The following is a 12,049-nucleotide window of genomic DNA, read 5'->3' as shown; positions in this document are numbered from 1 at the left end:
TTTTGAAAAAATAAATTGCATCTTTACTACTATTTTTAATTCCCTGCACAGTTTGCATCAAACTCTGATATCATAGAAATTAGCCGTCTGATTTGACTCAAATTTGGTCAGCTAGTGCATGACAAATATTCAATAATCTGAACGGTCTGATTGACATTTTGAGACTTTTAAGACCATTAGATTAATATAAAACCTTGCTGATTTCTGTTTTGAATTTTCTGCATTTATTTTTTTTAGAATCAGAATTTATTGTTATTATATCTCATTAACCCTTGTTGCTAATTGAAAATTGAAGGAAAAAAAAAAACTTTAAGAAAAGATCAAGGGTGATTATTCAAAAATTTAATTTTAAAAAAAAGAGGAAAACCTAAAATTTCAAATTTCAAATTTCAAATTTCAGACTTCAACTCATAAAATTTTTTTTAAAAAAATAATTAATTTGCTTGATCACCTATTCAATGAAATTTAATGTCATGTCATAAAACATTAAAAAAAAAATCTCTTGATTGTTGCATATAGTATAAGGCATCAACATAAAATATTCTAAGGGCTAAACCCATTTAAAAAGATAAGGTCGGGATTTCATCACTCGTCCTTAGCCCAAAAATCACCCCAGTGCATAAATGTCCCAAGCTTAACTAAAATCAACTAGACGTTGGCCCCTAAGGACATTCGAGCTCAATAGGACGAAGACCACCGAAAGTTGCACCAATTTCGCTCTGTGGCTTAGTTGATGTCTAGGCAAGCTTTGTCCCTATAAGGGAGACAGTTCATCTGTTCGAGGCAAGTGGGTTTTAAGTGGGACCTTTGCGAACGCATCGTGACCCCTCCACTTACCTGGGAGCTTACCTGGTCAACTCGGTTCATTAGACCGGATTGGAGGCTTAGGTGCCCTCTTCAAACCAGTTAGGAGCTGTCTAGAAATTTAAGAAAAACATTAGAAATTGAGGTGTAATGTTTTGTTGCATGTTTGATTGTGAATAGGATTTTTGTTTTAGGATGTCGTTTTAGGGTATCTTTAGTTGGTACTTATATTTATTTTTTTAATTTAAAAAAAAGAAAAAAAGAAAAAAAAAAGGGAAATATTTTGCATGCTAAAGTGGAATAGGGACGACACTGGTCGATTAAGTCGTACAACTTTAGATCATCCCTTAGGACATACCCCTGAAATTCCTTCTCAATATCTCACACCTTGTGAGATGGCTGATCTAAATGAAGATGCGGGGAGTCACCACAATCGAGAACGAGAACCCCATGTTATGACTCTAAGACAATACCTACAACCGGCTAGGACTAGTCAGCCTTCATGCAAAATTTTTCCTGATAATGTAGGACATTTTGACATCAAACCAGGGGTAATCCAATTGCTGCCCAAGTTTCATGGGTTAGAGTCCGAAAGTCCATATCTTCATTTAAAGAATTTTGAAGAATTGAGCATTACATTTAGAGTGCCAAACGTCACCGAGGATGTCCTCAAGTTAACATTGTTTCCTTTCTCTCTAAAGGATAAGGCCAAAACATGGTTAACTCTTTGCGACCTAGATCAATAAGAAATTGGCAAGATATGCAGAGAGAATTTTTAAAGAAGTTCTTCTCCACACAAAGGACTAACTTTTTGAAAAGACATATCAGCAATTTCCAACAAAAAGATAATGAAACATTTTATGAATGTTGGGAAAGATTTAAAAACCTTCTTCTCTCATGCCCTCATCACGGATTCGAAACTTGGAGAACCATTAGCTTCTTTTATGAAAGTTTATCTCCACAGTTGAAACAATTTGTAGAGACCATGTGCAATGGTAGATTTTTAGAAAAACAACCTGATGAGGCATGGGAGTATTTGGATTCCCTTGCTGAGACTGCCCAACTTTGGGATAACGGGGATAGAAACAACAAGTCTTTGCCTAAGCCTACTAGCTCTGTACATGGAGGCCTTTACAACCTCAGAACTGAGGATGATCTTCACCCTAAAATGGCAGCCCTCACTAGGAAGGTAGAAGAAATTGAGCTTAGGAAGGTTGAGCCTGTCAAAACTATAGAGCTTAGAAACGAGTGTTGTGGTATCTGCGATATGTCGAGTCATACCACTACAGATTGCCCCACCATACCGGCATTCAAAGAAGTCTTGCACGATCAAGCAAATGCTATGAACTCCTACCAAAAGCCTTATAACGATCCATACTCGAATACCTATAACCCTGGTTGGAAGAATCATCCAAATTTTAGGTGGAGAAATGATCATTCTCAACAGTCACACCATTCAGCTCCTCCACCTGCACATCCTACTTTTGCATCACCACCTTCTCAAAAGCCAAATATCGAGGATACATTGCAATCCATACAAACTTTTCTACAAGGTCAAGCTAATATCAATGCTCAAAATACTCGAAATTTTGAAGACATAAGGAACCAATTGTCAATGTTGACTACCGTCCTAAGTACCCAAGAAAAGGGTAAGCTTCCAGCTCAACCCCAACCTAACCCACAAGTGCACGGTAGTAATAATACGGCTCCTTCTAGTTCACATACAGAGCATGCAAAGAGCATCATGACTTTGCATAATGGGAAAGTCATTGATCAAACTGTCCAATTGAGACCGCAAGTCACTTCTAATTCTGATGCTCCCAAAGTCGATGAAAGGGACAAAGAATAAGTTGAGGTCCCAACTTCTACTAAGAAAGTTGAATGTCCTTTTCCTCCACCTTTTTCACAACGGTTAAAGCCGTTGCAAAAGCTCGAACCTAACTCTGAAATTCTTGAGCTTTTTAAACAAGTAAAAATCAATATACCTCTTCTTGATGCAATCAAACAAGTACTCTCATATGCCAAATTTTTGAAGGACTTGTGTACCGTTAAATGCCGATTAAATGTTAAGAAGAAGGCATTTTTAACTGAAAATGTGAGTGCTATTTTGCAGCACAACATTCTCCCTAAATATAAAGATCCAGGTTGCCCAACCATCTCATGCATCATAGGCGACTTTAGGATAGAGCGAGCATTGTTAGATTTAGGGGCAAGTGTGAATTTGTTGCCATATTCTGTATATGAGCAACTTGGTTTAGGTGAGTTGAAGCCAACCTCCGTCACTTTGCAATTAGCTGACAGGTCAGTTAAAATTCCAAGGGGGATTATCGAGGATGTATTAGTCCAAGTAGACAAGTTCTACTTTCCTGTCGATTTTATTGTATTGGACACACATCCGGCTTCGAACTCACAGTCTCAGATTCCGGTCATTTTAGGACGTCCATTCCTTGCAACTTCTAATGCATTGATTAATTGTAGGAATGGCGTCATGAAGCTTTCTTTTGGTAACATGACCTTAGAATTGAACATTTTTAATGTGTGCAAACAACCCAATAATTCCGAAGAGAGTAAGGAGGTTGATTGGGTTGAAACCATCGCAGAAGATTATTTGTTAGCTAAAGCAATTAACGACCCATTCAATGATAGCTTAATTGATTGGTGTCCTAATGGAACCGATGACGATGATTTTTCAGTCACACCTATTGTGGATAATCTGGATATCAAGATGGTCAATGGGTGGAGACCAAAAGTAGGAGAATTTGAGAGGTTGTCGCCTCGAGAGGTGAAAATAGTACCATCCCATGAGCAAGCACCCAAGCTCGAATTGAAACCCTTACCGAAGGAACTCAAGTATGCCTTTCTTGGACCCGAGGACACTTACCCTATAATTATCTCGTCTGATCTTAATCATGACCAAGAAAGAAAATTACTTGGTGTTCTAAAGAATCATAAAGGAGCCTTAGGGTGGTCTATTGCCGATTTGAAGGGAATTAGCCCCTTAATTTGCACGCACCGTATATATTTGGAGGACAATGCCAAAACCACAAGGCAAATGCAACGAAGGTTAAATCCTACGATGAGAGATGTGGTTAAGGCAGAAGTCCTCAAGTTGCTTGACGTGGGTATTATTTACCCAATTTCTGACAGCAAGTGGGTAAGCCCTACTCAAGTCGTTCCTAAGAAATCGGGTTTGACGGTAGTAGAAAATGAACAAGGTGAACTAGTTCCAACTCGTGTCCCGACGAGTTGGCGCATGTGTGTTGACTACCGAAAACTGAATTTGGTCACACGAAAGGATCACTTTCCTCTACCCTTCCTAGACCAAGTATTGGAGAGAGTTGCAGGGCATGCTTTCTATTGTTTTCTTGATGGCTATTCGGGATATTATCAAATTAAAATTTCACCAGAAGATCAAGAGAAGACTACCTTCACTTGTCCTTTTGGCACATTTGCTTTCCGACGAATGCCATTTGGGTTGTATAATGCACCCGCAACATTTCAAAGATGCATGCTCAGCATTTTTGAAGACATGAACGAAAAATTTTTGGAAGTGTTCATGGATGACTTCTCCGTTTTTGGTGACTCATTTGATGATTGCTTGTCACATTTACAAGCAGTCTTAGCTCGATGTATAGAAAAGAATTTGATACTGAATTGGGAGAAATGCCACTTCATGGTGCCAAAAGGAATTGTCTTAGGACATATTGTTTCATCGAAGGGCATGGAAGTAGATAGAGCTAAGACTAATTTAATTGCTAAGCTACCTGCACCCAAGACGGTTAGAGATGTTAGATCATTTTTGGGTCATGCCGGATTCTATAGGAGGTTCATCAAGGACTTTAGTGTCATGTCTCGACCATTATGTAATCTCCTATCCCTTGATACACCGTTCAATTGGACTGAAACCTATCAGGAGGCATTCGAAAAGTTGAAGTCTATGCTTAGCACTGCACCCATTGTGCGACCACCCGATTGGTCATTACCTTTTGAGATTATGTGCGACGCTAGTGACTATGCAATAGGAGCTGTCCTAGGACAACGCAAGGATAATAAGCCATATGTCATTTACTATGCAAGCAAAACCTTAAACAATGCTCAAATGAATTACACTACCACCGAGAAGGAATTGCTTGCAGTAGTATTTGCCTTAGATAAATTTCGCTCTTATATCCTTGGTGCTCCTATTGTTATCTTCACGGACCATGCGGCACTAAAATATTTGTTGGATAAGAAAGAGGCCAAACCACGCTTAATACGATGGATACTTCTACTCCAAGAATTTGACATCACTATCAAAGATAAAAAAGGAGTAGAGAATGTGGTTGCTGACCATTTATCACGATTAGTTTTTCATGATTCAGTGCCACAGTTTTCCATCAAGGACTCATTCCCTGAAGAGCAATTGTTTGCACTTTCTAGTATACCATGGTATGCAGATATTGTAAATTTTCTTGTTACAAGCCGGATGCCGGAGCATTGGGGGTCGACAGATAGAAAAATTTTCTTGCGTGAAGTAAAGAATTATTACTATGACGAACCCTATTTGTTTAAATATTGCAATGATCAAATCTTTAGACGATGCATACCAGATCATGATATACAAAGCGTACTTTCTTTCTGCCACACTGATGCTTGCGGTGGACACTTTGCCTCTAAGAAAACTGTTGCAAAAGTTTTGCAATGTGGTTTCTATTGGCCCACTATGTTCAAAGATGCCCACGAGTTCTGCAGGACATGTGATCCATGTCAACGTATTGGAAGTCTAACTCGTAGGCAAATGATGCCTCTTCAACCCATTACTATTATCGAAATTTTCGATTGTTGGGGCATCGATTTTATGGGCCCATTCCCACCATCTTTTGGATATGAGTACATTTTAGTTGGGGTCGAGTATGTGTCCAAATGGATAGAAGCTGTCGTTTGTAGGACCAATGATCACAAACCTGTCCTGAAGTTTTTAAAAGAAAATATTTTTTCACGATTTGGGATGCCTAAGGTTATAATTAGTGACGGTGGAAAATATTTTTGTAATAAGCCTTTTGAGACATTATTAAAAAAGTATGGTGTCACCCACAGAGTTGCTACCCCATATCACCCGCAAACTAGTGGCCAAGTAGAATTAGCCAATAGGAAAATCAAGCGTATTTTAGAAAAAACGATAAATCCATCACGAAAAGATTGGTCCTTAAAACTATCAGATGCTGTCACGACCCCCGCCCCGTTCCCGGTGGGCCGCCGCGACGGTCCTAGGGTGCGGGTAGGCATAAGGCCACCAGCCACCGCGTAGAACCCTACTACCTATCAATCATCAATAGATCTTGAAAAATTTGGCATGATACATGCACAAAATGATCACTTTTCCTATAGTGACCTGTCAGGATTATCTCAATACATACAACACACTACCTGTCAGAGCAGCAATCACATAATCCGTCACATAATGAACCTGGACAATATATATCAATACATTATCTCAGGCATATAACTGATCTGCACACACATATATATATACATGCTTCCCAATCCATCCATGGTCAAACCCATATCCACAACAGGATCTATGACTGTAACTATGCACTATATATAATAGAAGGTTTATAATACACCAAAAGGGGATAAACCTCTATCTACATTATACTATACTATGGAGCGGCACAGCTAGCAGGCAACCACTAATCCTGCTCCTCTCTATACAATACCTGCCCTGCAATCAAAAATATCAAACTGGGGAGTGAGTATATAAATACTCAGTGAGTGGAGTAGAGAGTACTATGCACATGAGACAGAATATAATCATGGCTCGAGATGAAATCTCAAGATCAATAACAACATGAACATGAACTCAACATAGAGAATATAGAGTAAATCATCAATATCACCACAATCAATATCAACTCATCTGAAGCATATATGGAATAATCAAGTAAACATATATGCTACTCATGAATATGCTCAACAGATCATAATGCTGGAACATACAAATCAGGTGTCAATATGCTGAAATCATCACTAGACAGCTATCGGGAGGTGGGTTTTACGCCCCAGGCGAACCAGCAACAACTCCCTACTGCCATATGCATATATCGAATATGACACCACACCAATATGTAAATCATCACTAGACAGCTGTCGGGAGGTGGGTTTTACGCCCCAAGCGAACCAGCAACAACTCCCCACTGTCACATGCATATGCAGGATAAGACACCATATCGATAATGTAAATGCTAGACAGCTATCGGGAGGTGGGTTTTACGCCCCAGGCGAACCAGCAACAACTCCCCACTGTCACATGCATATGCAGGATAAGATACCACACTGATCATGTAAATGCTGGCCAGTATCCAGAACAGAAATCCATCTCACATCTACATACTAAACGGCACCTCGCGGGAATTCTACATCCGCGGAAAGCCATACTGCACCTCGCGGGGTCTTACTATGCCCGGCGGCAAGCAGAATATAAGTCGTAGGACCGGCCGATCCTACGCCTAGGGCCGTGTCCCCCCCTAGGAAGGGACTGGGCTCCGCCCACCCAGAAGGCTACTATGTGCACAAAGGCCGATGTTCAACCCCATCGACTATAGGTGTCCTGCAGATACTGCCAAGCCATGCATAAATGCCATAATGCACCCTCCCAATACTCTACTAAAAAGGAGTATAATCAAGATTACCACTCACTCGATCATGACCCAATCATAAACTAACATCAGGGTTGGGAGTGAGGAATCACGGGAGTACAATGCAACTCAATATACCATGAGAAGGGCTGTACAAGTCTTTGAAATAGAGGAAATGAAATCAATTTACAAAAGAAGTCATTTCACAATTCAGATCCAATTTCATTACTCATAAAGGAGTATAATCAAGCTACGACTCACAAGTCTTTAAAATAGAGGAAATGAAATCAATTTACAAAAGAAATCATTTCACAATTCGGAATCAATTTGATTACTCATCAACCCCTCGTAATTTCTCTCAATGTTCCCTCAAATGCGTGCACAAGATAATCAAGTATGGAGAAACAAAATTACAGAGGAATCTACTACAATATCAATCAATATGCTCAAGTGGAATCAATTCACACTTGGCGACATTCATGAAAATGAATTAAGGATGCTCATGGTGCAAAGTACATGACTCCCACTCACCTGCCAATCCGGCACGGCCTCGATACGCCTCTAGAATTCTACAGCAGGCAGTGGAAAACTTCTTCCTCTCGTTCCCTAGCTTCTTGCCCAACTGTGACATGCATTTACCATACATTTAGTCTTGTATCAAGGTCATAATCTACGTGCCAATTATAATATAGGGAACTTTAATTGATTCAACTCCCCCGTTCCCTAAATCTTTTCTTTTCTTTCTCTTTTTCTTTTTCTATTAATTAACTCATCATTTATGTGTATTAGGGACTCCCTTGCACGAGTACAAGGTCTCCCTTAGCCTAATCTAGGCTTAATACCCTATTATGGCATGAAATCCCTTATTTTCCACCCGGATGAACAGTAACCCGAACTGACAGTGGGTTACTTCATCCCGGTTTTGATCTACTTTCAGGACTCCAAATTTGATGAAATTTTTACCTAACATTCTACACTCATAGAGGATTCCAAAGAGATAACATGCATCATCATCGGAGGCCGTTTGACCCCTTAAATAATTCGCCGAAGTTGGGACTTCGACACAGTTTTTCCGTAGTGCCGGAAAAATTTGTTAAAATCCGATTCTTCCTCTTTTAACCACCTCTACAACCCTTATCCGACCCCTCTAGACTATATCCACCCTTTGTATAGCCTAATGTCATCAAAAGACTAGATAGGGACGGATATTTACCTTTTTCTTTTTGGAAATCGAGGTCTTTGCGTAGAGGGGAAGGAGATCTACGTTTTTCCCTTCAGCTGGAAGTGCAACCGGGATCCCCCTCCTCCTCGAATCCCCTTCCTCTTCTTCTTTCTTCTTCTTCTTCTTCTCCTTTTTCTTCTTCTTCTCTTTTTCCCTCTCTCTGTGTTTCCACGCCTGAGACCTCCTCTCCCTCTCTGTCTCAATTCCCTCTTCTCAGCCAACCCACCGCCAGACAACCCCATTTAAGTCAAATCAAAGCACTATTCACCTTTGTTTAATATTATTAAATTCCCATTTTGCCCCTAACACTTCAATATATCTACAACTATGCCATTATCTTTTGATTCCTTCCAATTTTACCCCTTATATCAATTTTAAAGGACTATTCTATCCCTTTTTATATATATAAAAAAAATTTTGGGGTTATTACATCCTCCCCTCCTTATATAAAATTCGTCCTCGAATTTAAAAGAGTAAATTACCTGATTACTCAAAGAGGTGAGGGTATTTGCTTTTCATACTTTGCTCCGACTCCCAAGTGCATTCTTCAACATTGTGCCGGTGCCATTGGACCTTTACCATACATATTTCCTTATTTCTCAGCTTCCTGATCTGAGTATCAAGAATAGCGACAGGAAGTTCTTCATAAGAAAGATCTTCTTCTACTATAACTTCCTGCACTGATAGCACATGAGATGGATCCGGCACATACTTCCGGAGCATAGATATGTGGAATACTGGATGCACATGGCTGAGGTTTGGAGGCAGTGCTAATCTGTAAGATACATTGCCAACTTTATCTAATATTTCAAAGGGGCCAATGTATCTGGGACTAAGCTTGCCCCTCTTTCCAAACCTCATTACCCCTTTCATAGGAGAGATCTTTAGGAACACGTGATCCCCCGTGCCAAACTGCACATCTCTCCTTCTGACATCTGAGTAGCTCTTCTGCCTACTGAACACTGTCCTCAACCTTTCCTGTATCATTGGCACTTTTTCTGATGTCTCTCTGATCAAATCTGGTCCTTCTAGGTGCTTCTCTCCAATCTCAGACCAGCACAAGGGAGATCTACATTTCCTCCCATAAAGTGCCTCATAAGGTGCCATACCAATAGTGGAGTGATAACTGTTATTATATGCAAACTCCACTAAAGGTAAGTATCTGTCCCAGCTACCTCTGAAATCCAGTACACACATTCTGAGCATATCCTCGAGGGTCTGAATGGTCCTCTCCGATTGCCCATCTGTTTGAGGATGAAATGCTGTACTGAAATCAAGCTGAGTTCCTAATGCCTCATGGAGTTTCTGCCAAAATCTAGAGGTAAACTGTGAACCTCTATCTGATATAATAGAAACTGGCACTCCATGCAGAGATACTATTTTATTCACATATATTTCGGCATACTGAGCTACTGAATATGTGGTTTTCACCGGTAGAAAATGGGCTGATTTTGTCAATCTATCCACAATCACCCAGATGGAATCATATCCTTTTTGTGTTCTGGGCAGCCCGACTACAAAATCCATAGTTATCCTTTCCCATTTCCACTCGGGCAAAGGTAACTCTTGCAAAAGCCCTGTTGGCTTTTGATGTTCAAATTTCACTTGTTGACAAGTCAAACAAGAAGCCACATATTTGGCCACATCCCTTTTTAATCCGTTCCACCAATATATGCCTTTGATATCATGATACATTTTGGTGGAACCAGGATGAATGCTATAGGGAGTATTGTGTGCTTCATGCATAATCCTCTGTCTCAGATCTTCCACATTTGGCACACATAGCCTACTGCCACACCTCAACATTCCATCTACAATCTGAAACCTTTCTGACTGTCCTGATTGCACTTCTCCTTTCAGTTTCACAAGGATTGGATCTAAATCCTGTGAAACTTTGATTTCATCTATCAACCTCGGTTTCACCTGAAACTGTGCAATCAAAGGACGAACCTCTAATAACTCAAAAGATAGTCCCTGAGCAAATAAATCTGCCAGATCTCTGACTATCTCTCTCCTCTGGATGGAGATGTGAGATAAACTGCCCATTGATTTCCGGCTTAATGCATCTGCTACTACATTAGCCTTGCCCGGATGATACAGGATTTGGCAGTCATAATCCTTCAACAGCTCTATCCATCTCCTCTGTCTGAGATTCAAATCTCTTTGCTGCTGAATGTACTGGAGGATTTTATGATCAGTATATATTTCACATTTCTCACCATATAAATAATGCCTCCATATCTTTAGTGCAAATATGACAGCAGCCATTTCCAAGTCATGAGTGGGATAGTTTACTTCATGCTTTCTTAGCTGTCTGGATGCATATGCAATCACCTTGCCATTCTGCATCAACACACATCCCAATCCCACTTTAGAAGCATCACAGTAGACTACAAATCCGCCTGTATCTGTGGGTAGAGTCAAAACTGGAGCTGATGTGAGGCAATCTTTCAGCTTCTGGAAGCTTTGTTCACAAGAATCTGTCCAAGTGAACTTAACCTGCTTCCGAGTCAGCTTTGTTAATGGGGTAGCTATTTTTGAAAAGTCCTTTACAAACTTCCTATAGTACCCAGCCAGACCCAGAAAGCTCCTGATTTCTGTTACATTTGTTGGTCTCGGCCAATCCATAACTGCCTCAATCTTCTTGGGATCCACCCTGATTCCTTCCTTACATATTATGTGTCCCAAGAATCCAACTTCTTGTAGCCAGAACTCACATTTGGTAAGTTTGGCATACAATTCATGTTCTCTCAAGGTTTGTAGTGCTATCCTCAAATGCTCTTCATGATCAGCCTGACTCTTAGAATATATGAGGATATCATCTATAAAGACTATCACAAATCTGTCAAGATAGGGTTTAAAGACCCTATTCATCAAATCCATGAATGCTGCTGGGGCATTTGTCAGCCCAAATGGAAGCACTAGAAACTCATAGTGCCCATATCTCGTTCTGAATGCAGTCTTCAATATATCTTCCTTTCTGATTTTTAACTGATGATACCCAGACTGCAGATCAATCTTCGAGAAGTACTCAGCCCCTTGTAATTGATCAAACAGGTCATCTATCCTGGGGAGTGGGTATCTATTTTTGATGGTCACTTTATTCAGCTGTCTATAATCTATACATAATCTCAGCGATCCATCCTTCTTCTTCACAAACAGAACTGGGGCACCCCATGGTGATGTACTGGGCCTAACAAACCCCTTGTCTAGCAGATCCTGCAACTGGACCTTCAACTCCCTCAGCTCTGTAGGTGCCATACGATAGGGAGCAATCGATATAGGGTTTGTACCAGGAAGAAGTTCAATACTGAACTCAATTTCTCTATCAAGTGGCAATCCTGGTAATTCTCCTGAAAATACATCAGGATACTCCCTAACAACTGGAATCTGCTGCAGATCCACA

At 40.2% G+C, this 12,049-nt stretch overlaps 1 non-coding gene across 1 annotated transcript; it reads right to left on the bottom strand.

Moving 5' to 3' along the window:
* Positions 1–1,610: 1,610 nt before the first annotated feature.
* Positions 1,611–1,719, bottom strand: LOC149751296 (small nucleolar RNA R71). The gene has a single exon (XR_016398417.1). It is a non-coding gene; the product is annotated as a small nucleolar RNA R71 (small nucleolar RNA).
* Between the last annotated feature and the right edge of the window lie 10,330 nt (positions 1,720–12,049).

This window comes from Phoenix dactylifera, chromosome 14, assembly GCF_051530095.1.
Source record: "Phoenix dactylifera cultivar Ajwa chromosome 14, Ajwa_hap1_PhDact_Kaust_v1.1, whole genome shotgun sequence".
Taxonomy (NCBI): Eukaryota; Viridiplantae; Streptophyta; class Magnoliopsida; order Arecales; family Arecaceae; genus Phoenix; species Phoenix dactylifera.
The sequence above is the reverse complement of the archived record's forward strand: the minus strand, read 5'-3'. Positions and strand labels throughout refer to the sequence as shown.